The following is a 26060-nucleotide window of genomic DNA, read 5'->3' as shown; positions in this document are numbered from 1 at the left end:
ATGTTTGCGTTGTAATGGTTTTTGCATTGTAAAAATTTCGTTGTAAAGGTAGGCGTTGTAAAAGTATGCGTTGTAATGTCATACATCCGTGTAGCCCTAATCTAGGAAATGCTTATTCATACTAGGAGTGATTCCTAAAATGGTTATTCCTGATTAAGGACTGGGTTATATCTGCACAAGGGGTTGTTTATTCTTAATGAAGTGTTTTCTCCCACTTAGTGCTGCATTTACTGAAAGCCTACAGTTACCTATTCACATGTTTACTGCTGTATAGCGGAACGTTATTTCTTTCCTGATTGGAACACTGAAATGTACCACTGAAATGTTGGTTCTTGTCAAATGAGCCGCTTACTCTTGGCTAAGTGCCTGGTTATTTTTCCTGAAATGGTTTAAGGAAATGTTCACCCTTGCTTGGTGAGAAGTGGGTAATATTCCTACAGATCTAACATGATGTAATGTCATTTAGTTGCCTTTTGTGATGTATTCCTTACAGGTGCTGACAAGAAGCAAGGACGGTCAGGCCTGTGGTTATCTACACTTGATATTATCTAATATTCAGTATTTATCTTATATTTAATATTTATTCACCTAGTATTTATTGGCAAGTGTTGAAATACATGTATTTGAAAGGAAAGCTAATAAGGTAATAATACTGTGAATTCTTGATTACCCTGACTCTGCTCAATATATAAAAGTTATTTAATTTTTATACATACTCACTGGAGTGGCGTCACTCATTGCGTGCCCAGTTTTCTGTCTCAGTGGTTGCGTGTGCTGTATGGTCGCTTTACACATAAGCTTTCGGATGCCTACACGCTCGTGCCATGCTACCCTCGGGGAGCTGGTGACCCCAGTTCCAACACATTGCATTTAAGGAATCTCAATTAGGGATTCATTAAATGCAATCGCAATTTAAGGAACCTCAATTTAGAGATTACTTAAATTGTGATTTTTGCATTTGGGTTGATGCATCCCAAATGCAAAATTACTGGGAGCAAAGGGGCAGATTCTGAGAAACTGCCCATTTGTGACCGGTATTTACTTTGATGCATATGCCTGTTAATTCCTCAACTTAAAACATGCCACAGAGTGTGTTTGCACATGTCACATCAGACCCCATCCCCTCCCTTCACCACTCTGTAAACACGCCCTATAACCATTTTATGTTGGGAGATTAAGTCATCTTGAATCCTAAGAGTTGTAAGTCTGTCCCAGCCAGTTGTCCATTCATCCATCCAGCACTATGTATCTATCCTATCACTTTGCTAAAACCTAAGTACTTATAAATTTATCTTGCACTCTCTTTGCAGTACTGAAATTACTCTAGTTATTAGTCATATACTTAAGGATTGGCCTAGTCACTAACCCTAGTACAAATCAATTACTTAATATACTATGTATGCAGACCTGCAAGAAGCTACAAAGTATTAATACAGTCTTCAAAATACCTAGTTTATATCTATGCCGTTTTGGAATCTCTCTGTCATAGAACCCCATGTGACCTGAAAAAAAAAAGATTTGATTGGTTCATAACATTTGCCATTGCAACTATTGAAGGACTGCAACCATTTCAATCATTATTGTTGGAGCATCTTTGGAGAGATATCTCTGTGCTTACCTTCTGTCACTCTCATGCAATTTTTCTATCAATCAACTAGCAATATGTTTTCATTGTAATAGTCTGCCAATACCTAAGCACTAATGGGGCAGATTTAGAAGCATCCTGTACCAACAATATGTCACTTTTTGTAACGTAGTGATTACGCCAGACACTCCTTCATATTTACAAGGAAAGGAAAAGGAAACCTGTGTAGCTTTTTTTCTCCATGTAAATGCGATCTCATCATACACACCACTTTGCGTTGAAGGGGCGTTCCATAGGTGTTGCTGTGGGTGTTTGCACACAACACTCATACAACAATACACATCTCCAGATTTATCAGAAATCATGAATCTGGAGATGTGTGTGAATGCTGCACCATCCTCCAGTTGGTGTAGCAAGGCACAACAAGTTTTTATTTCTCCTAATTTTTTCTCTTTCAATATGTGCTGTATTGCGATTTTGCGAAATTAGAGAAGAATGCCTTCACTGATTGTTTTTGTGCAGGAAGGTGTCCCTGCCTGCACAAAAACAATATCCGCATGACACAGATATCCTTGCATCATGGTGCAAGGGTGCCTGTGTCACAGCATGGCTGCGGTTTGTGCAGCAGTGCAGAGGGAAGCATAGAGGTGCAACATATTTATGTATATATGTTGCATCCCTGTGCTTCAGAAGTACCACAGATCACTGCAGCTAAAGAGCTTACAGTGTCATGCTGCAGCACTTCCTTATAGTTCTGCACTTATACATTCACCATATACTACTAATACATTCTTTCAGTCAATTATGCACTACACATACATTCAACCAAACGTTCACACATTATCATTCAAATATAGCTCTTTCTTTAACCAGAGAAGTTAGTTCTGAAAATTACTTTTCTTTTTGTTGTTTTTTTGTTTTATATATATATATTTTTTTCCTAAACGATTTTGTTATTTTTTGGGTGTTTTTTCAGAAGAAAAAATGAAAAAAGAATGAAAAAAACCAGGAAACTTCAGGAATTAACAAGCATTTCCCCCCAAAAAAGAAAAAAAAGTCTAGCAACCGTGATTTTGTTGCGCAGCACACACTGCTTCAACAGACTGCTCCCCATAGGCAATCAGTTTATTGCACTTTACACAGTGCTGCTTTAAAAATGCGAACGTATGTCCGGTGGTGAAGTGCTTGTTGAAGCTCCAGATGGTCCAGCAACTGCAGGTGGAGGGTTTTGCTTGGCTCGCCTACACTCCTCCCGAGCCAGATTCACAGGATGAAGAGTCTTCAGGTGTTTTTACATAGAGGCAGTACCGCATAAATATTTTTTGTCAGCACTACCTCTGGATAGGACTCTTTCGCAAATCTTGCAGGAAACTTTGGTAGCATTCACCTTCTTTTGCCCCTCCGAGACAGTAAAAAACTTCCAGACCACCGACACAGGTCTTTGAGGACGTGGAGGTTCTGCAACAAATTCTTTCTCTGAAGAATGTTCTGAATCTTCTTGTTGCTGCTGTCCTAAAGCCATGTTGTCCTGTATTTGAAAAACACCACAAAAGAAATGATGCCAATAAAGTCCTTCTAAGCTCAGAGATGTGTCTCCAAAGAAGCTCAAAGAAGAATGATTGAAATGGGTGGGGTCCTTCAATAGTTACAATGGGAAATATTATGAACTAATCAAATCATTTTTTTTCAGGTCACATGGGATCCGCATATCGTGCGCACAGGCAGCACGCACCCAATGCGACTTCGCAAAATTGCATTTAAAAATAATATAAGTTTATTACAGGTAAAAATATATTATTTTTATGAATAACTTAGATAATGTTTTGCCCTAATATGTATATAATATGTATATTAAAGACATATATTAAAGACATATATATATATAATTTTAGACATTAAAACATTTTGCAGGAGTTGTGCACCCACCATGTATATGACGTCCCGCGGAAGTGCGCAAGCCTTGCGTACCTTAATGCGCATGTGTTGTGAATGCGCGGCAGCTGGAGGCGCATACCGGTCGCAGAGCAATTGCGCACGGAAATACGCACCCGTCGCACACCCTACGCGGATCCTTCACAGCATCCTTAAAATGGCAGCTCGGTGCCGCGCAGTGATCGAGAAAGGTACGCTTTGGGTGCGCGACTCCAAAAATAATTTGAAAAAAAAATAAAAGAAAATTACATAAATATTTTAAAATAAAAATATAAAACACAAAAAAACAATATTTCAGTTTCAATATTTTAAAAAACATTTTTTTCCATTTATATTAAACAGTTAAAAAAATTGGGAAATCAGTATCAAAAAATAAATATAACTATTATTACATTTAAAAATTATCATTTAAAAAACCTTTGAAATTCACTGAAAATGTCAATGGTTTCGTACGAGTGATATGTCCAGCTAACTATAACAGCCCTGACACCTATGTTTTTTTCAGTGAAATATATGAATGAATGATTACATGCTTATATAGCGCATGGCTACCAGGAGGCATCCCATCGCTTTAGACCAAGGACAGGCAATCACCACTCAACGAAACAGATTTCCTGAAGGCAAGATGGTTGGGCTCAAGCCGAATGTTTTCTGGGAGTTGATTCCAAAGTTTAGCTGCATGAAATGGGAAGCGTCGGCCACCCATACGTGTCCGCCTAACCCTGGGAACTGTCAACAGATTGTGATGGTTGGATCTGAGGACTCGAGGAATCTGATGGTGAATAAGCATAGGGCGTAGGATAGCCGGGCCGTTGTCGGTCATTGACTTGTGGACCATACACATGGCCTTGAACCAAACCCTTTCCTGCACCGGCAGCCAATGAAGAGTATGCAGAGCAGCCTTTGCCGAACTGTTTCTTGGGACATCCGTAAGCAAACGGGCCGCACAGTTCTGGACCGACTGTAGAATTGTAATAGTGCCAAGCGGTGCGCCCAGATAGACTGCATTAGCGTAATCCAGGCGGGATAAAATAAGTGACTGGACAAGAAGGCGTCTGGCCTTAGACGGAAGGAGGGCCAGAACCTTCCTTAAAAGTCTAAGCAAACCAGAACATGTCGCAGCCACCTTGCGCGCCTGCACTCGGAAGCCCAGGGTAGAATCGAGCCAGACACCCAGGCTTTTGATTTGATTTTTCGGAGAAGGAGGGGGGCCAAGACAGTCGGGCCACCAAGGATCGAGATTAATAGGGGCCTTGTAGCCTAACAGCATGATTTCAGTTTTTGAACCATTCAGCTTTAGGAAGGAGTCCATCCATGCAAGAACCTTAGTAAGACAGGGAGACAGCTTGTTTATCCCTGAATCTGCAGCCTCTGCCCTAGCAAGGGAAACGACCAACTGCATATCATCGGCGTAGGTGGCCAACTGAACTCCCCAGGGAAGAATCACGTCAGCCAAAGGCCTCATGTAGATATTAAACATGGTAGGGCTCAACGAAGATCCCTGGGGAACGCCGAATTGCAGGGGAAGTTGTTTAGACCTTGCTTCATCTTCAAAGACTGTAAAGGTTTTATCTGAAAGAAATGACCGCAGCCATTTAAGGGCAGTCCCTGTGACTCCTACCTCCCTCAAGCATTGTATCATGAGTAGGTGATTTACCGTGTCGAAGGCTGGGCTGAGGTCCAACAGGACCACCGCAGCGCAGCCTCCCGCATCCACATTTTTCCTGGCTTCTCGACTACAGTGACCAAGGCGGTCTCAGTGCCTTGCTTACTTCTAAATCCCATCTGGGTGGAATGCAAAGCTCCATTGTTCTCAATGAACAATGATAGTGCGGAGTTAACATGTTTCTCCGCGATTTTGCCAAGTCCCGGCAGCAGAGATATCGGTCGATAATTTGACCAGGCTTCCGGGTCAAAACTAGGTTTCTTCAACAGTGCCTTGACTCTGGCCTGTTTCCACAGTGGAGGAACCAAACCTGCGGCTAAGGAGGAGTTGATACCGTCCCTGATGACTGGGGCAACAGTTGCAGAGACCTGTTTAAGGACTGAAGGAGGAGCAGCGTCAGACGGGGAGCCAGATTTAAGATTCCCAAGGAGTCTTTCTACCGTAGCTACATCCAGTAAAGGAAGAGACTCAAGCAATGCTAGGGCTCCAGGCATTGTCAGGGGGATGGAGGTGTCGATAGAATGGAAGGCTGAGTAAATATTTGCCACCTTTGTGGCAAAGAAATTGGCCCGTTCATCACAGCGTTTCTGGGGGGTCCAAGAATTCATTAGAAGGACAGTGGGGGTGACCAAGGATTTAAAAATTAAAAAAATTTCCCTAGGGGAATTGGCGGCAGCAGCAATCTTAACTTGATAATACGAGGATTGTGCAATTTTTAATTGGTTTTTGTAAGTCCTGATTGCCAATCTGTATTTGTTTTTATTATCAATAGAGAAATTTATTTTCCATTTTCTTTCGGATCGCTTGCTGCTCTGTTTAAGCCTTTTTAATTCAATGGAGTACCAGAGCATTTTATTGGAGCCAATACGATGGCATACTTCTGTTTTGGGCAGGATAAGATCTAATGAGGACTCTATCCAACAATTAAAAGAAGCATTGGCTGTGACAGGATTATCACACATAAAGGGAGGAGACTTATTCAGGGTAGATACCCAGTCATCCACCAAGAGTCTCGACCAAACCCGACTCAACTTCCTAGATAGTCTGACCGGATGATTTTGGTCAAGAGGTGTCCACATGAATAATACCAACGCATGGTCTGACCACGGGACAAAAAGTGACTTGTCCCAGCAAATATTATCTAGGTTGGTGAAAAAATGGTCGATCAGGTGTCCGGCTGAGTGAGTAGGACCAGATACAATTTGTTTGAGTTGTAACATCCCTAATCCTTCCATCAGATCTTGCGAGGGAGGGCCTCCGGTTCGTCAAGGTGTATGTTAAAATCATATACACAAAAATGACCGGGTCCTCACAAGGCAATTGTACATAGAATACGACGTGTAACTCTTATTGCAATTTTACAATATTCTCCCCTTCATTTAATTACAATAGGGGTAGAGAGTACAACGTGTCTTGCCTATTAAAAAAAGCTTAAATCCCAATTACGACAGTCTCAAGGAAAACACCCCACAGTAGTATATACTGTTGCAAAGAAAAATGTGCACAGGCAAGATGACCCCTCACGGGCGAACCACCATCGGGATACCTGATAGGTACTCACCAGATATGCCCTGTTCTCATCATCGGCGGTCATCAGGCCAAAGGTGAATGTGTTCAGAAACAAAATATAAATGCAGTGAAAACCAAAGACAGAAAATGAAATTAAAATGTATAGGCGTGCACGATTATTACTACTTTATTCTTTAATTTCGTGCCACCTACCCGGTTAAAAAGCAGGGTTGGTTGCTAGACATGCATACCAATTAAACCAAGCCGACATGTTTTTTTGCCTTTCACGACTTTATAGGCAATTTCTTCAGGGCTATAGTATTTTACAGCTGCAATGTTTGTTGAACACACTGTCCAGTGAAGACGAACCAGACGTACCACCACCTAACAGAGTGAGGTTCAACGGGCAGGAGCAAAATAACGAAGACCTTGGAGTACTCCTGAGATCTTTTTTAGGTTGTGGCCAGCACAACAACAGAGGGGGTGGGCATCTAGGAAGAGGGAGATTCAACACCCCAATGGCAATCACACTCCCCGAGAGTGACCCGGAGCAGAGGGAGACAACAATTGTAAACGATATCGTAGTCAACCTCCAGACCATGTCCTAACAACTAATGAGAAAAAAGTTTTGAACAAACGTCTGGGCTTTGTCCCTACCCCCAGTCATGATGCATTTACATGCAGGGTTGAGTTTCATGACACTGTCAGAAAAATAAAGCTCAAGAAGTTTTTTGCCAATAAAACACAAGAGAGACCTGACCTGTTTAACACCAATCGTAGAAGACCTTCCCAGTTCTGTCCTCCCACTGGTGCCGTTGGGCCCGAAGTGGCAGTTTTTGAATCACTAGTACTACAAGACATTGCAAACTTTGAGAAAAATAACATAAATACGAAGTTCAAGAATATGTCCAAAGATGATTGGGATGCGGTAAAAAGTCTCCAAAACAACTCTCTTTTAACTATCAAAAGCGCGGACAAGGGTGGAGCGGTAGTCGTTCTTAACACAGTAGACTATGAGGCAGAGGTCTGCCGCCTCCTCGATGTCCGCACCAATTACCAACCACTAAATAAAGATCCCACCCAAGAACTACTGAAAACAATAAGAGGAATGGTCGGCATTGCAAAAGAGAAAAAATGGATAACTGTGAAGGAAGCGGAGTTCCTGATAAATGATAAGCCCGGGACTCCTGCGTTTTACATACTTCCCAAAATTCATAAGGCTGCCCGGCCCTCTCCAGGACGCCCAATTGTTTCTGGGATACAATCGGTCCTTGAGCCTTTATCCCAGTTCGCAGATTTCTTCTTACGTGAATCTGTGATCACCCAAAAATCGTTCGTTAAAGATACCACGGACATCCTGAACCTAGTGGGTGGGATGGAATTCGATCAAGAAAAAGAGTTTCTGGTAACTATAGACATCGAATCCCTCTACTCTTGTATTCCCCAAGATGCCACCCTGGTGACAGCAGCACGTGCTCTTGGGGAACAAGAGTGGTTTTACGATGTCCCCCAGACCTTCGTACTTCAATGTATAGAACTAGCCTTGACCAGAAACTATTTTGGCTATAAAGAAAAGCTTTTCTTACAAACTACGGGGACATCCATGGGGGCTACCATGGCACCGAGTCTGGCCTGCATTTATGTAGGCCAGTTCGAGGAGCACGTCATCTATCCTCCATCTAATCCCTTCCAGAGGCACCTACGTCTTTGGAAGAGGTACATTGATGACGTGCTCTGTATTTGGACAGGTGATGAACTCGGTTTGCTGGAATTTCTAAACTGGCTAAACAGTCAAGATTCGAGATTTACATGGAATTACAATCAGCAATCCGCTATATATCTAGATTTAGATATGGAAGCTGAAGCCGGTTTGCTCCAGCCCCGGGTAGATCAAAAACCCACCGACAGGAACTCACTCCTCTTGTATGAATCTTTTCATCCGAGGGCGTTGAGGGACAACCTGCCGGTGGGTCAGTTCCTGCGATATCGCAGGAACTATTCATCCACATCGGTATATTTGGAGCAATCTGGGGACCTACGTAAGAAATTGCAAGAAAGAAAATATCCAGCTAAGGTCATTAGACAGGCCAAAAAAAGAGCTTTGAACACCCCCAGGAGTGTTCTCCTGGAGAAAAATCATAAAGAAAGGGAAGAATGTGTTCCTGTAGAGATGACATATGACCCCCTAGCGACCAAAATCAGGCAGTCCATTCGAAAGCACTGGTCATTATTGTCAAACAATGAATTCAAGATGCCCCCTCCGAGGTTTGCTTTTAAAAGGTCTAGAAACCTCAAAGATAAATTGGTCCATACACGTGCTCCCCCAGTTAAATCTGCTAGGGAGTGTGTCCTTCCCAAAGGCCATTTCCCATGCGGGACATGTTCAGTATGTCCTCTCACTAAGAAAACCTTGAGTGTCACCTTAAGATCAGGGAAAGAGTGGTTCCTAGGCCAATACAGCAACCGCAACACCACCAATGTGGTCTACAGATTACAATGTGAGTGTGGCGTACAATATATAGGCCTTACCACAAGAAAAAGAAAAACGAGAATTCAAGAGCACTTGAGCACCATAAGAGCTGGGAAATTGTCAACCAAATTAGTCCAACATTTCCATACCACGAAGCATAGTTTCACCTGGACGGTGCTAGAAAAAGTGATTGGTGATGCCCAAAGTGTGGAAAGACTACTGATATCCAAAGAAGCAAGATGGATCTTTCAAGAATCTAGTGAAAAAGAAGGACTCAATGAACTTTTGGAATGGAATAAAGTACATTAGCCTCGATACCTGTGTAGGTTCTCTGTACATTATTTACTGCACCCTAACAACTATGCCTCCGCATGCACCCCGTCATCTGCATATAGGCCTGCCAATTGCATCATATTGTTGTAAGTACTTTAAAACTGCAGTGTATTTTGATATTGGTGAAGTGTGAGATCCAACTATGATATTATGTGTATCACAACATGTAATGCAACTAGATTATGTATTGTGCATATACACGTTTTCACGCCACATCTGTCTGTGCCCTCCATCTTCCCTGAAAGGGAAAGAATATCTTGACAGGCATATGGGGAAAAGACTTACCCCTTGATATGAGACAAACCAAGGAGGGACTAAATAATAGGGCAGACGTTGGATTATAAGTGTGGTTTCAGCAGTTTTCTGTAATAGCTCTGGCTGTGTTGTACATATTTAAAGATGGCAACCGTTTAGCTTGAAACTGAGTAGGTGTTATCTAAACTAACATCCTTTTGTTTCCTGTCGAGAATGGAATTGGATATAAACACCAATGATAATATTCTTGATTGGAGCGCGAATATTTGACATTTGAGCGCGAGCTCCCGTGCGTGACCGCTTGCACTAGTTTCGACATAGTGTGCTGCAGTATCTATATTTAAAAATCCCCTTTGTTTGAAACATTCTGTCACTATTCGACTATCGATATTGCAGAACAAGGGATATGGTTTCCAGCCCTGTGTGGGACTATTTTTAAGATCCATTGTGTATGTTATCCAGTCCGCTGAGATATTTAAAGATGGCGGCCATGTAATCAAGAGACCCCTGTAATCTCTGAAGAGATTGGGCATACTGCGGGAAGCGCGCGATCATGGACCGTACACGCCCATTACCTGTCGAGCGTCTTCCACTCTACATTTAAACAGGACGGGAGTAAAGCTCTCTCTCGAGATTGGAGGAGATAACGCGGGTGTCCCGATTTCGGTCGGTAAGGAGAGGGAGAGGGCTGCATGCAATGGATGAAATACGATAGCTTGAGAAGCAATTAGCATGACAAACCCTCGATTGAGGATATTTCTGCTAAAAGCCCGCAGAAGGTGGTTTTTAATACGTAGAAACTGTTTTTCTTTCTCTAGTGAAAGTATCCGACGCTAAACAAAGGGCGACTCACAAACAGGGGTGCAGTTCAAAACGAGAGATTTTTCCTCTATTTTATACATAAAAAGACCTGTTGGCCGGTAGGAGACTCCTGGGCCTTGCATGGGTAAATATAAATAAATGTTTTCTGTGCAATATTGTGTTACATGAGTAGTAGTGTCATGGGTAGTCTGCAAAGAAGACTTATACACATCTTCTGTGTGTTTTTTATTGACAGTCTCGGGGTTGGTGTGTTCAACAAACTTTGCAGTGGTAAAATACTATAACCCTGAAGAAATTGCCTATAAAGTCGTGAAAGGCAATGAAACATGTCGGCTTGGTTTAATTCCCATGCATGTCTAGCAACCAACCCTGCTTTTTAACCGGGTAGGTGGCATGAAATTAAAGAATAAAGTAGTAGTAATCGTGCACGCCTATACATTTTAATTTCATTTTCTGTCTTTGGTTTTCACTGCACTTGTATTTTGTTGCTGAACACATTCACCTTTGGCCTGATGACCGCCGATGATGAGAACAGGGCATATCTGGTGAGTACCTATCAGGTATCCTGATGGTGGTTCGCCCGTGAGGGGTCATCTTGCCTGTGCACATTTTTCTTTGCAGTAGTATATACTACTGTGGAGTGTTTTCCTTGAGACTGTCGTAATTGGGATTTGAGCTTTTTTTAATAGGCAAGACACGTTGTACTCTCTACCCCTATTGTAATTAAATGGAGGGGAGAATATTGTAATATTGCAATAAGAGTTACACGTCGTATTCTATGTACAATTGCCTTGTGAGGACCCAGTCATTTTTGTGTATATGACTATATGAGTGGAGGGCGACTTGGGTTCTAGCTTTTTCCCTCTGTGCTCCTTGTTGAATGTATGTTAAAATCACCCAAAATGGAGAAATTGGGGGAACTACTTGAGATGTGAGTAATCCTATCATGAAGATTGTTACAAAAGTAATTGTGTGCTCCGGGAGGGCGATAAACCAAAATCCCCGAGAAGGTGCAGGTGGGAGAAAAAGAGATGGAAAACGCCATACTCTCACATTCTGATACAGGGCTCTCAGATGTTCGGCACCCAAATGTGTTGCGGTAAATTATTGCAACCCCTCCTCCCCGTCCAGATTGATGGTCACATCTGCTGATTGAATAACTTGGGGGCAGGGCCCGGACTAAATCTGGGTCTGCGGCCTCCGTCAACCAAGTTTCAGTTAGAAAGAGGATATCGAGTTTTCGCTCCTCCAACAACAAGCAAATTTTGTGAGCATGTTTTGGAAGAGAGCGACAATTAAGAAGCGATAGGGAGTAAGATTTGACTTCTTCATTATTAGAGAGAGGGGTTTCTGGGGGCCCACTGCCAATTTTACAATGAGGACAGGGGGTCCATGGTTCCTCTGGAGATATACATTGGGGGCAGAGGGCCGTAAGGTCTCCTCGCAGTTTCCAAAGCTGTTCCCCACTGTAATTAAGTATACCTTCTGTAGAGGGTCCAAAAGTACTGGCCCCTGGTCCCGTCCTGTCACGGACGGCAACAGACGGGCTTTCCTTAGGCACTCCTTTGGCGCGAAAGAGGCACGCCCGCTGATCGCGTCCGCTGTGCGGAGGCATGACCGTATTAATTTATGCGTTCTGAACGCATGTCCCACAGCTTAGCCCCAAAGCCTAGTCCGACAACCTGCCTACCTCCCAAGAAGGCTGCTATGTGTTGCCGGCCGCCTCCGTGGGGAAAGAACAACTCAGCGCCTATTTGGCTGAGTAAGGCAGAATGGTAACAAAATAAGGCGCAAATTAAAATTAAAATCTGCTAAGGGAATACTGGTGGGAAATACACACACTAAATAATAAAATATACAATGTTTTTTAAAATCGTGCAAAAGAGATCAAAGCTCCCGGCTTCCGCCTCAGGAGTAGTGCGAAGTAGTACTGGGTATATATATAATTCAATGAAAAAAACATTGGGTATATATATATATATATATATATATATATATATATATATATATATATTACCTACTGGCGGTCGCCAGTAGGTATATATAGTTAGGATTTTTTCTCTATGGGATTTTTGAAAATTCTATGTCAAATAACTTTGGCGTTTGTGGACGGAATTGGCTGAAATTTTCAGGAAAATGGCACATTTTGTTTCTGAGCAGCCCCTGAAAATTGGGGGGGGGTTCGTCAAGGGGGGGTCGAGAAAAAAGAGGGGTCCCAAAACGTGTTTTTAACATTGAGTTTTCCATAGGGCGGTTGGCCTCACTTTTAGCCCGAACGGCTGAATGGATTTGCACGAAACTTGGCAAAATTGTAGGGACTGGTAGCCCGATGTGCCTTTTGTAGGTCTCAATATATGTGCTACAGTGGATTTTGAGAAATTAACGTTTAAAAAAAGATATATATCTGTAACAGCGGACCGGGCAGCGCTCCAGTACGCGTACTTTTCGCGCAACGGAGCTTTGTGAAGCGAAGCTGATTGGTTCTCCGGCGTCTGTAAACATTCCAAACAGTCCGTAGCGGCCGCCATCTTGTCTCTCGGTAGGATCGAGAGACAAGAGGAGGCCAAAGCGAAGGGGCAAATGACCATAAGGGGGCATAGTAGATCCTCGCTGACCCCCTAGGTTTGATGTGGAGGTTTTAAAAGGGCCCCGCGGGGCAAAAAAAAAAAATAATAATAATAATCGAACGGCTGAATGGATTTGCACGAAACTTGGTAAAATATTAGGGACTGGTAGCCCGATGTGCCTTTGCTAGGTCTCAATATGTGTGCTCCAGTGGATTTTGAGAAATTAACGTTCAAAAAAAGATATATATCTGTAACAGCGCTCCGCTTCGCGTACTTTTCACGTTACGGAGCTTTGCGAAGCTGATTGGTTCTCCGGCGTCTGTCAACATTCCAAACAGTCCGTAGCGGCCGCCATCTTGTCTCTCGGTAGGATTGAGAGACAAGAGGAGGCCAAAGCGAAGGGGGAAATGACCATAAGGGGGCATAGTAGATCCTTCCTGACCTCTTAGGTTTGATGTACCATTTTGCCAAGTTTGGTGTAATTCCGTTCAGCCATTCAGGCTGTAGACGTATGTAAATGTCCTATGGAAAATTGCATGGGGAAAACACATTTGAAAGTGTTGAAATTTAGAACCAATTAAAATGTTACTTTGGTTTTGTATTTGTGTGTGATGAAAGTTAATTGGTTATGTATATATGTCAAATGAGAGGAAACCACAGCCATTTTGTGATACTACTGTCTGAGGTACATTTGTGAGGAATTTTTGGTGGTGAATTTCTGGTGTTTGATTTACACAGTACTAACACTTCTCCTACTTTTAAAAAGGTGAGTTGTTAATTTGTAAGGGGAACTATGTTGTACACTTGAAGATAATTTGAAAAATGTTTTCTGTTATTTATTTGCAGTCCTTCTGTTATACTAAATACTTGATAAAGTTAGTTTTATATTATGTATTACTAAAAACGATAAATGAAAGTGATTCTTTTTTTCTGCAATTTACAGCAAGCAATTTCAAAATAAAATGGCTCACAATGAAGAGACCGTGGCAATTTCTTTTGAATTGTCCACTACATTGATTGAAATTGAGAGCACCAATAATGAAATATTGTCACAAGGAGGAGATGACTTGTATGATTCCATTAGATTGATTGAAATGGACAGCACCAATAATGAAATATTGTCACAAGGAGATGACTTGAATGATTCCACTACATTGATTGAAATTGAGAGCACCAATAATGAAATATTGTCACAAGGAGGAGATGGCTTGTATGATTCCATTAGATTGATTGAAATGGACAGCACCAATAATGAAATATTGTCACAAGGAGGAGATGACTTGAATGATTCCACTACATTGATTGAAATTGAGAGCACCAATAATGAAATATTGTCACGAGGAGATGACTTGAATGATTCCACTACATTGATTGAAATTGACAGCACCAATAATGAAATATTGTCACAAGGAGGAGATGACTTGAATGATTTTTTTGATCAATCTGTTGATGGCGAATTTATCGAATGTTTGGAGACCATAGAGTTACAAGAATCATCATTGCAGACTTTTCATGAGGAAATTGCTGATGAGGACATGTTACTAGTTCTTTCAAATTTAGAAAATTCTGAAGAATAAATTTATATTTAGAAATCAAAAATTGTTTGAGACATTATTCATTTTTATTTTTAATTTATGAGGTTGTAGCGAAGTGATTGTAGTATAAAATGAGACTTATAGTATAGAGTGCAACATTTTTATGTTACATGGTAAGTTTACTCATATTTACTTCCCTTCTGCCACTATATTATCTCCAATGTGTATTTGACATCTCTTCTTCATCTCCGGCCTCCTTTCTCTCACTGTGTGTCTCCGATGCATCTTATCGCTGCTATTTTGTGTAATTACAGAAGAGAGTAAAATAAAATAGTTCGGAACGTGAAAAGGGGGCAAAGTAGAGTACCCCTCACCCCCTAGGCCTTTTTAGGCGGTCCCAAAAGGATCAGTTTCTGCTTTCCTGAGAGATTATGGTATGAGTTCCATATACCACAATAATTTGCATTACAACATGCAAGATATCTATCTCCTATTACCAACTTTGAGATATTCGCGCTAAGCGCGAATATCTCCAAAAAGTAACACCTGCCCTGAGCAGTTCTTAGCCATGTTATCCAATGGGAGGTGGATAACATGGCTAAGAGCATTAGCTCGGTAATGCATGAATATCGCTGACTTTTTAGCGATATTCATGCATTGCGGCCGTTTATTATCGCATTTGCGATAAACCTTGATAATAGCAAGGTTTATCTTCGATAATTTCTGACGATGCTTAGCGGTAAAAAATTCGTTGCTAAGCATCGTTAGGGATAAATATCGCTTAACTTTGGTAATATGCACCAACGTCTGTTAACGTTCGATTCGAAGGAAATGAGGAAGTGTTGAAAAACATTGTCTGCGCCATCTTGCCTTTTTTGAAATGCCACACTTTTGTCGTGCACGGCAGCCATTTTAGATGCCTTGACCAGACCCACTCTCTGCACGCTGTCGATTCGTAGCATGGCTCCCCACCCTCGCAAGCATCTTCCCCAGGCACTGGTCACCCCCGCTCTCTGTCTTATGCATCGGCAATAAACCTCCCCCCATCTGCGCTGCTCTTCCCTGAAAATCACACTCTGTGCCCGCCCGACACCTCCCTTTCGCCCTATTCACTACCGCACCCTCTGACACTCCTCTTCCTCTGTGTCCGATTGTCCAGGCTATCACCTAGCCCTGCAGATGTAGTTTATGGCCCCAGCTGTAAAGAATCACCCCTCTTCAAAGGAGTTATAGTAGATCAAGGCCCACACCCGATGAGTTCCGTCACACCACACGTGTTCCTACTATCTGAAAACCATCCTGTATTGTGATTGGGGAGGGGACCGAGCCTGAAGCGGAAGATTCCAGGAATGACTCTTTGTACATCAAAGTTTTTACAATTATGTGTCACATTAAAAATATATAGCACTCCAACAAAGTAGTAGGAATATAAAACTTTAATAACATATAAATATATACAACAAAACAAAAACAGTAAAAACATTTAAACAACGACGAGACCGTGGCAATTTCTTTTGAATTCCTGATGAGGACATGTTACTAGTTCTTTCAAATTATGAAAATTCAGAAGATGTTGCCTGGGGGTGGGTCGTCAGTAGCAGTCTGTTGTGCGAATAGTTCCAAGGCAGCAGAACGCGCTGAAATCTAGATGGCACGAAAGTGATGTCTAGTAAGTTGCCGCCCAGCAAATAACGGCGTGGGGCGCCGCGGGGGTGAGTGAGTCCAGTAGGCACCACAGCTATTCTTACCGGCATTGCAGAATTACTGCTGGGGACAATGCCTGTGCTGTAGCAGGGTCACAGCAGAAACAAAAAGGATTCTGTTGAATTTTTCCTACCGGGTCACACTGTGCTTTCACCGGAACTGAGGTCTGCAGGATTCTAGTAATTCAAAGTGAGGCTGGCGCCAGCATGGGAGCGCCGACGTCCCGCGGATACAGTTTCGTCACTCCACGGGCGATCATGGCAGTCATTCCCCATCGGGGGTCGGAGACTCCCGCGGCTCCTCTAGAATCTTCAAGGTCGTGGAGGACTACGGTGGTGGAGTCAACCAGTGACCGGGCCATTTCTTTATGCTGGGCCCGCTCTTGCCAGGTCAACCGCCATTTTGAGAGTTCGGTAGCTACTGGCGATCGCGGGGTCAAATGAGCGGACGGGCTCCACCCTGCCGGGCGAGACGTTGCAGCATGGCCACAGTAGAAGAACCCTTTTCCGGGCGCCTGGAGCGCTGAGGGTGCAGCTGGGAAGCCTCCACCTGGGGAGGCGGGAGAGGCCTGTTCGCACCGTCTCTCCCTCCCAGTGCACCCCACAGCGTCTCGCTTAAGATTTGTTATGGCCGGACCAGGCGATGAGGACGAGGGGGGGGGGGTCGGAGGCATGTGCAAGACATCCCCCCCCAGTGTTGTCGCAGCCATTATTCAAGAAAGAAGAAGTGTCCCGTCCGTCTTCGGGCCGGGCTTCCGGTAGATGTCGGCCGGATGCCCCTGGCTCTGGCCCCATGAACGGGTTTCTTGGTTTATCGGCTGCAGCCGGATCCCGTCGGCCTCGGCCCCCCGACCGTTGGTGGCCGGACCGGAAGAGCATGTGGCGGGACTACCTGAAACTGTCAAGGGCCACCGCGGCCGGACTGGGAGAGAGAGGGGAGGGTCGAGGAGACATTCCCCCCCCCCTGCAACTGTTCAGCGTTGTAAAGGCAATCCCCTGGCCGGGTCCCGCTGGCCTCGGCCTCTCCTCCGGCTACACCCTACGTTAGGATCTCCTGGCCGAGGCGTGGCAGCAGGACCCGCCTTATATGGGCTGCTCCCGGCTGGGCGTAGCCGCAACCCTGCCCCACCTTGGAAGTTTCCAGAGTGGGGGCGGATGTTCTACTGACTTGCATTTTCCCTAGTCTATCGATTTTTTTGGCGTGGCAGGCGGTGGGACAGCGAGGGGTGATTTGGTTTCTCTTACTGTTTTTCTGGTCTCTCACCACTGGCATATTTTAACGTTTTCTTGTTTCTAGGACATTAATAGGTTTTATCATTACGTTATGTTATCGTTTCTTTGTTCGTTGTTTAATAAAAGTTCATGTTCATCAGTGGCCTACTGATTTTCGTTTTCCTATTCTTTTCTTTCCAGGTTGTTTCATGCTAAAGTTTCTGTTAACAGGATACAGTGATCACTTCGTTATTATTGCATATGTCCTTTTCACTAGGGGTGCTCTCTGGTCGGGCCAGATGACGTATCTCTAGTAAATGGTCCGGGTGAAACAGGTGCATCAATCAGTGGGGAGTAGATAGGCATGACAGATTACAACGGGGGAGAAAGGTCCGCATTACGTACCCTTTCACTATTTGCAAAGATTTTCCTACGTATATTTGCAAACAGGGAATACCTCCAAAAAGAACCAATTCCCAAACAGTCAATGTTTGGGGAAACAATCAATCAATGAGGAACGAAATAGGCACGACGTGTTAAAGGTTTGCGTTACCTACCCTTCACTATCTGCAAAGGGAGAGAGAATATTCCTATTCTTCCTCGTTTGCAGGCAGAGAAGATTCTTAAGAGAACCAACTTCGAACAATTCAATGGTCGATTCAAACAATCAACAAGGGGTACTGTGAACACAAATGAACGCCGCTTATGTACATACACATTGGTATTATCAACAGGTTGTTCCTAATGTTTCTATTTTAGGGAGGTCAAAAAGAGATCCCATTAGTGGCCTACTGATTTTGCTCGATTCCTTTTGTTTTTTTACACGATTTTTCGCTATCTGCAAAGACTAAACAGAGTATTGCGACTCTGTGCTTGTTTGTAAATAGAGAATGAACCAAAGAGAACAATCAATCAAATGGAGAGAGAAGCAGGCACGACGGATTACAACGGGGGCAAAGGCCTGCGTTAACTACCCTTCACTATCTGCAAAGAGAGAGTACTCCTAATAGAAATGAGGGGTGGGGGGCAGCATTCAAAGCAGATCAGTGTGCATAAACACGAAAATGTTTTTACTTACCACGTACTTGACAGTCGACAGCTTATGATATTTGCTATTAAAAAACCATTGAAATTCACTGAAAAAACCATAGGTTATAGACCATATTGATGTCATCAGTGATGTCATTTGAGATGTCATCAGTGATGTCATCAGTGATGTCACTGACCATGTCATGAATGATGTAATATGTGACATGATCAGCAGTGGATTGCGGGTGAGCGATATATAGTTAGTGCAACTAACTATATATGGAATTTCAATGGTTTTGTGTGAGTAAAATAAGGTTTTTTAAATGCTAATTCCTAACTATATATGGTCTACAACCTATGGTTTTTTCAGTGAATTTTCAAGGTTTTGTAAATGCTAATTCCTAACTATATATGGTCTATAACCTATGGTTTTTTCAGTGAATATATATATATATATATATATATATATATAGATATATATATATATATATATATATCTCCAAGCTACTTCTGTCTCTCCAGTGCGGCACCACAGAAATCACAGACCACCAAGCAGCATAGAGTATTTAGGGTATGTTTATTATCCCTTCTTTGTTCACTCTCGGCATGACGCGTTTCGGGTAATGGATACCCTTGCTCACATAGCCAATGGTCTATAGTGCTTACCGATGCTACACTCCAACAGATACTACAGAGTAAACCTAATTTTACATACTACCGCAAAGCTTACTCCATGCGCAGTGATTTAGTAAAAACTTGGCCAGAGTTAGACATTAAAAGCGGTTGGCTCACCCCCAAGAAGGTTTTTTTTAGTGCAGCACATGCCGTGCCTGTAAGTTTGGGAAGAATACCACTTCTTATTCAACTGCTTTTTCAGACACTCCTATCAAGCTCAATGGACATTACACATGTCGCACAGAGTTCGCAGTCTATGTTTTAAAATGTATCTGCGGGTTACGTTATGTCAGAAGCACTAAGCAACAGGTTTTTACACGTATATTGCAACACCTCCGGGCAACTATCAATTCAGATCCTATGTATCCCGTAGCAAGACACATCAAATTGGAGCAAAATAACAACCTTAATGTGCTCCAATATTTTGTCATTGACAGTGTGCCCATCAACAAACGAGGAGGGAATCAGGAAAAGAGACTTAGACGGTTGGAAACCCAGTATCTCATGGAACTCGACACCAAAGCCCCCCGAGGTATGAACATTTGTGAGGATCTGCACTATTACCTGTAGTTGTCCAGACTTGCAGCCAGTACACATGTAGTGTAGTTCCTATATTCCCAATAGGCTCTGCGCATTGGAATAATATAAACAGCAGTGTAGACGTAGGACTGAGGTCGACTAGGTCTCTACTGACTATATCAGACTTAATTAGTTTTGCCAGCTAGCTCAGAGGTCACTAGAAACTTTCTCGAATGTTCAAGAAGGAGTTAACTTTCCTGATTAGACGAGAAGGGATTAGCTTCTGACAACCATATAACAGGACAACTTTGCTCCCCGAGAATAAGAGTGTATCTCTAGAGTCGTGTGAAAACAATAGACAGCTATTTTACTCAGTCAATCGTGCATACTTAGTTTCACCAGAGTGCAGGGAAAAGAGAGACGGGCGTTTTCAATAAAAGGTGTTATTTATTGAGCAGTCTTCTTTCTCATGCAAGAGAAATTAATTGTCACAATTGCAATACTTATAGTAAAGTAAAGTGCGTACAGTAAAAGGAGTATTATGAAATAATACTGTAAAAGCATTGATATGGTTTCTTAGCCATATGATACTTTAAAATGGATAAAATATATACATACATATATACATTGACTAACGTACTCAACTGGTGCTTCTAAATACGCCTACCCCGGTGTACCTGACCTAAGCCTAATACGTGGGAAGGAGTAAGTAAGTAGCAGTTTAAGTTAAGTTGGTTTTTGCCAAGAATCTGAGTCAAGAATTCTCTTAAGGGTTTAGTCAGCTCCGTACCTGGGTAATAGAAAGCAGGAGGTCTGGTATCTTGTTCTCAGGACTCGATATCCCATCAACCCGCAAGGGTATCTGGAAACACCGGAGCTGGATTTTCTCGGCTGGAGAAAAAGACAGCGTCTCTCTCAGTGTGTCAAAAGGGAGGGGCGGCGTCCGTGGGCTCTCGCGTCAGCTGGGCTCTCGGGCAAGTAGATAGCCGCTCTGCTCCAAACCACTGTGTGTTTGCTTAAGGCAATGTCGGTATATTTATACCTGAAAGGTGCCGGGTTTGACGTAAGGTTGGACATAAGACGTCAATAAAGATGTCACTAAGAACTGGCCGTTCTTACAGTGCTCACAGGAGTTCTGGGACAAATCAAAACAAAAGCATGGGGAATTCCCAGGTTGCTGGAGTTTTGGTTTGTTTAGAGAACTCGTTGTACTCTCTAGGAGCCTGGGGAAGTAGCCTTGCTTAATTTGGACTGCAGGGGCTACGACTAAATATGGATATGATTCTTATGCCTTTATAAGGATATTATTTATTATAACCACATAAGGGCATAAATCAGGAATATCGAATTAGGGTCCTAGATAGAATCACAACACCCACTCCACGATCTAATGTCCCTCATTACTTAAAACTAAGCAATAGTAAACATATAATGGTGCATGTGTTTTCCAACCCACCCCAAAATACATAATTTGCATTTGGAACGGTATATGGTAAATACACGAAAAATGAGTATTGGTACTGTACGCTTTTCAAGCAGTGGTATCATTCAGTTAAAAATGCATATATATATCAGCTGAATGAATTGCGAAAATTTACACATGAAATGGCTCTTAATACAGAAGAGAAGGTCGAGACCATTCCATCATATAATAATACAAATGTTGTACATGTGCTAGAGGCTGAGGTAAAATATTGTCTCTAGAGTCCCTAAAATAGAAGCTCTGTTCCCTAAGAATAGTTCTACTTTAAGCAGAGTACTCTGTGCCAGAAAAAGGTAAATATTTTGGAAGTGGAAAAAAAATAATTTCGTTTTCAGAAGCTTTTGTTTATCAAATCTGGAGGCCGAATTCAGAGTTCAGGGAACGCTGTGTGCTTGTTGCTTAAAAATCATTCTTTCTGTTCAGGGGAGAACATCATTTCAGACAGACTCGCAAAAAATTGGTCAACAGCTTCAGGTGAAAGTTCGACCAAGTTAAAAAATGCTGCAACAGTGCAGCCATGAGAATGATAGCTATCATCGATGTCAGGATCAGCAATGCTCAGTGAAGGTTGTACCTGTGTGATGCTGCTCTCATCTCGTACTCCACTGCCACATACTCGTAGTGGTGAAGTTTCAACGAATGCCGTCATCAGAATAGGTAGCCGCTGGGGACAACACGATGCATGAGCCGTTACAGGACCTAGCAAGGTATCTGCATCCATTGGTACTGCTGATGGTAGTGTAAGACAGATGTCCAACACGCATTCTGCTCCGCATAGCATACACCGAAGCACAGGTAAGATGCAATTTTGCCAGATAGGTCTGAATGAAAGAAACCAGGTCATATTCAGATCTCTTAGCCGGGCTAATCCGAGGACTTTAGTTATGCGGTCCCGGTAGCGTATTGCTAGGATCGTTTCTTCCATCGTTGCTGGAGTCTTGTCTGCGGCGTGGCTTGCCATATCGGAGCAGAAGAATCAAAAACAAAATTCCTGCTACGAGTCCTAAAAGTAGAGGTAGGCCGCCAAAGAGAGAATGGACAAAATTGGGGAAGATGCCCAGAACTGTTTCAAAGGGTGTTAACAGTCCCGAAAAAATTGTCTTAAATACATGCGCAATGCCACTGGTATATGACATATTTAGGATTTGGCTTAGCATTTCTACGAAATGCATGGGGCAATTTGTTGATAAAAGGGTATGTATCTCTGCCGTTGTCCTTGCGACTTTCAGATCATACGTTTCTTTGGACGAGGTCAAAGGCACAGTCGTCTGTAAAAGAATAGACTTCATTCTGCTTAAAGTATCAATTCGAATAGAAGAGATATTCAAACGAGGCCATATTGCCGCCTCCATATCTGGAGCGCTGTTTGGATACAATACTTGCCTACAGCAAGTGACCATGGAACAAACGCTGACGACATAGGCTTTCCCTGGCACCATGCCACAACAGCTGTGGTAATTTATTAGAATATAGCTCCCGTTAGAAATCTGTCAAAAGAATGGCTCTATCTGTGTTGCAGGAGTGCCGTGCAGGTGACATGAAAGGTTATTCGAAGACCCCTCGCAGGCCCCATGCAAGTTAATGCCTTGACACAGAAGTGTACCGCTTAGTGATCGTTTACAATTTTTACCACTAAGAAATACATTCTTTTTCTTTTCACTGTAACATGTGTGTGTATAAGGTAGTTTCCATGTTGACCTGATGTACCTTTTACCCAACCTTTCATACTGGCCTGCTGGTATATATTCTTGCCAGTATTTAAATTGGAAAGTTGTTATCGGAATTGTGATTATTCCGTGTATTATCCATTCAATGACAGGTCTTTTTGACATTGTCAATGGTAATCTCTCAAGTTTTTCAATGCTCCTTTTTGTGCCAAACTTATTTGTTTATCAGTAAGGTTAAAGATAGAAAATAATAACGTTACGTTGATTAAACACCTTGGCACGTAGCCTGAACGCAGATTTTGCAACGTCCAGCCAAGCTGTACAATAGAACGTAATTGGGACTGACCATGTTGTAACATTAGTAAGTCTTACTCTATTATATCAATAGCAGATGATACAATACTGTCCAGTGAATATATTCTGGAGGACAGAGTCGTTAACCCATTGTCCACAACAGAAAGTGATTTTTTCAAATTAATACGATCAATTTCTCGTATTTTTTCTGCTGTTTCAATTTGCATTACTTTCCAAGCTTCGTTGTACGCAGCGTATATACCGGCCGCTATGAAACGTTTTTGACGCTGTTTGCGTGGTCCCAGAATGAAATCACGCAAGTCAGCACCGTCTTTAAGTAAAGTCAAGTGTTGCTTAATTTCAGCCAGTGTGGATTTCTGTAGCCATTCGAGGCATAGTTTCCCTACACTGTATGTTGTAACTATCCCTGGATGTTGTCTCTGGGAGTATCTTGGGTCTGGCCTGGTCATTTTGAACCCCTGTATTTTGTTCAGGAATCTATCCTGACAGTTATTTGTGTCTGTGGGCCAGATCAACCATTTTTTCCAATCAGGATGTGTTCTGTTTTGGTATAAAATATGGGATATGTCTATCTCCATATCAGTAGTGCTATTACTATCAGGTATGGGCTTTGGAATATACAGGTTGTTTAAGTCTTTAATTTTGGCTAGGCCAAAACAGGTAGTCTGTTGAATGGTGTCATTCAAGAATATTAATTGTTCTGGGATCATGCAGGCTCTAAATAATGCTTCTAAACCTTGGACCTGCAATTCTTTTGTACCCCAGATGGTTTTTGTTTCAATGTTGTTTTTCCAGAATTCAAAACCAAATGTAATCATTTTTTCATAAAATGTTTCAGAATAAATCAATTTAGTATTTGTCAACATTGTTTTCATTCCTGTCTTATTTAACATTTTAAAATAAAACGTCTCTGCATCACTTGTGTTAAACCCTGAGAACTATGGGAATTTCTCATAGAATGTTTTTGAGCTGCTTTTAGGCGGAGTTGCACAATGTTCCCATTGGTTGTAATTAAAAACATTTCTAGGCTGTGCAGATTTATGCAAATAGTGATGGCCAAAGTGATTATAACAGTACATTTCTTCATAATTTGATGAACCCTGTAAGTAATCGTGTTCTGTAAATTTTGCTGACATTACTAAATCTGACTTCATATTATTTATATTTTCAAAGTCCCAATCATCAGAGAAAGTACTTGGTTTTACAAAGTCACTTAATGAAACCTTAAACTGGTGTAGATATTTCAAGAGCTCAATCGGGCCAAAAATGTCAAAATCAGTTCTGTTCCATGCTACCCCGCCGGGTATTGGATTGGCTGTGACGTTCACTGATGATAGTTCTCTTTTCTCGGTGTGAGATGACTTGTGAGGTTTTAGGACCCAGTTGATGTTCTGACTTGCTGTGTCCATTGTACTGTATTTTCCTTCAATGAATTTTCCCAAACAAAGAACCATGATGAGCCAAAGCAGGAGGAAAAGTACACCTAACACAATCCAAAATTCAATCCATGGAGAAATCAGATAGGTTTCTTTGAGTTGATGAAAGAGTTCTGTTACTTTGTCTTTGAAAGTTTTCGTTGCTGGCATTTTACTTCAGGCTCGCCTGGATCTTCAGAAAAGTCATCGAAATTGATGAAGTAGCCAGATGCAGTTCTGTCAATTGTTGGAATTGCTTCCGGATTTTCAGTTGCTTTTGGATTTTTCTTTGTTTCATTAGCATAGTCTGAGGCTACATCGTTGTAGACTGGTGTTTCTTGATGTACTGTTGCAATTTGGGTTTCAAGAGGCACAAGTTCCATGGCTTTGTTGCATAGTCCTTTTTTATTCACTGCAGGTTTATCGAATGTGATTAGTCTCTCAGTTTGAACCTCTTGTATTGTAGAAAATGTTGGTACTCTGCTATTTCTTGGGAGTCCACTGGGCCTACTACTTATTATTGGCCACATGATTGTGGTTTTACCAGGTCGATGGATACAACTCGGTTCTCCTTTTTACCAGCAAGGGGCGGTAGTACAACTGATCTTGTTCCGCTGATAGCTAAGACAGGTACTGCTTTTCTGTAAGAAGGCCCAAATTCCTTCTTCACCGCGATCTTCTCTCTGACCAGATCCCCAATCTTTGGAATCCAGATAGATCTTGCTGGGACAGGTGGTTTTTCTTCTTGGCTGTTGTTTTAACTTTATGTTGCTCAGGTTTTGTCTTGTTTCATTTAAGTCCTCTAAAACAGCCAAACGGTCTTTGATATCAAAGCATTTTTCTTCTACCACTGAAGTGCGACTATCAAGGTTCTGAATATGCATTCTAGTACCGAACAATAGTTCGTACGGACTGAGACCTTTTAGAGAATTTCTTGGCAGATTATTAAGACTACGTTGGACACTTGTTAAATGTTGGACCCACCCAGCACCCGAACCTAATACCCTCGCCGTTATAGATTGCTTTATGTCCCGGTTTTTTCTTTCCACTACCGCATTTCCCTCAGGATGGAAGGGACAAGAGTACCGCAATGCAATGCCCATGCTGGCCATGGCCTCCTTGTAAGCCCTAGAGCTAAACGAAGGACCCTGGTCAGAATGAAGCATGCCAATTGCGTATGTGCCGATAAAGACTCGCAAATCTTTTATAACAGTTCTGGCGTCAGCCGAGCACTGGGGGTCTACATTTTAAGTGAATCTAGTCTTAAACATTTAATGGGACGCATTTTTCCTGCCGGATATTTGCGTATAGATAGCCTTATGCTTTCTAATAGAAGGGTCCTGGCAATACTCCAGTCGGTTCATGACT

This window comes from Lissotriton helveticus, chromosome 5_1, assembly GCF_964261635.1.
Source record: "Lissotriton helveticus chromosome 5_1, aLisHel1.1, whole genome shotgun sequence".
Lineage (NCBI taxonomy): Eukaryota > Metazoa > Chordata > Amphibia > Caudata > Salamandridae > Lissotriton > Lissotriton helveticus.
Note: the sequence above shows the minus strand (reverse complement) of the source record.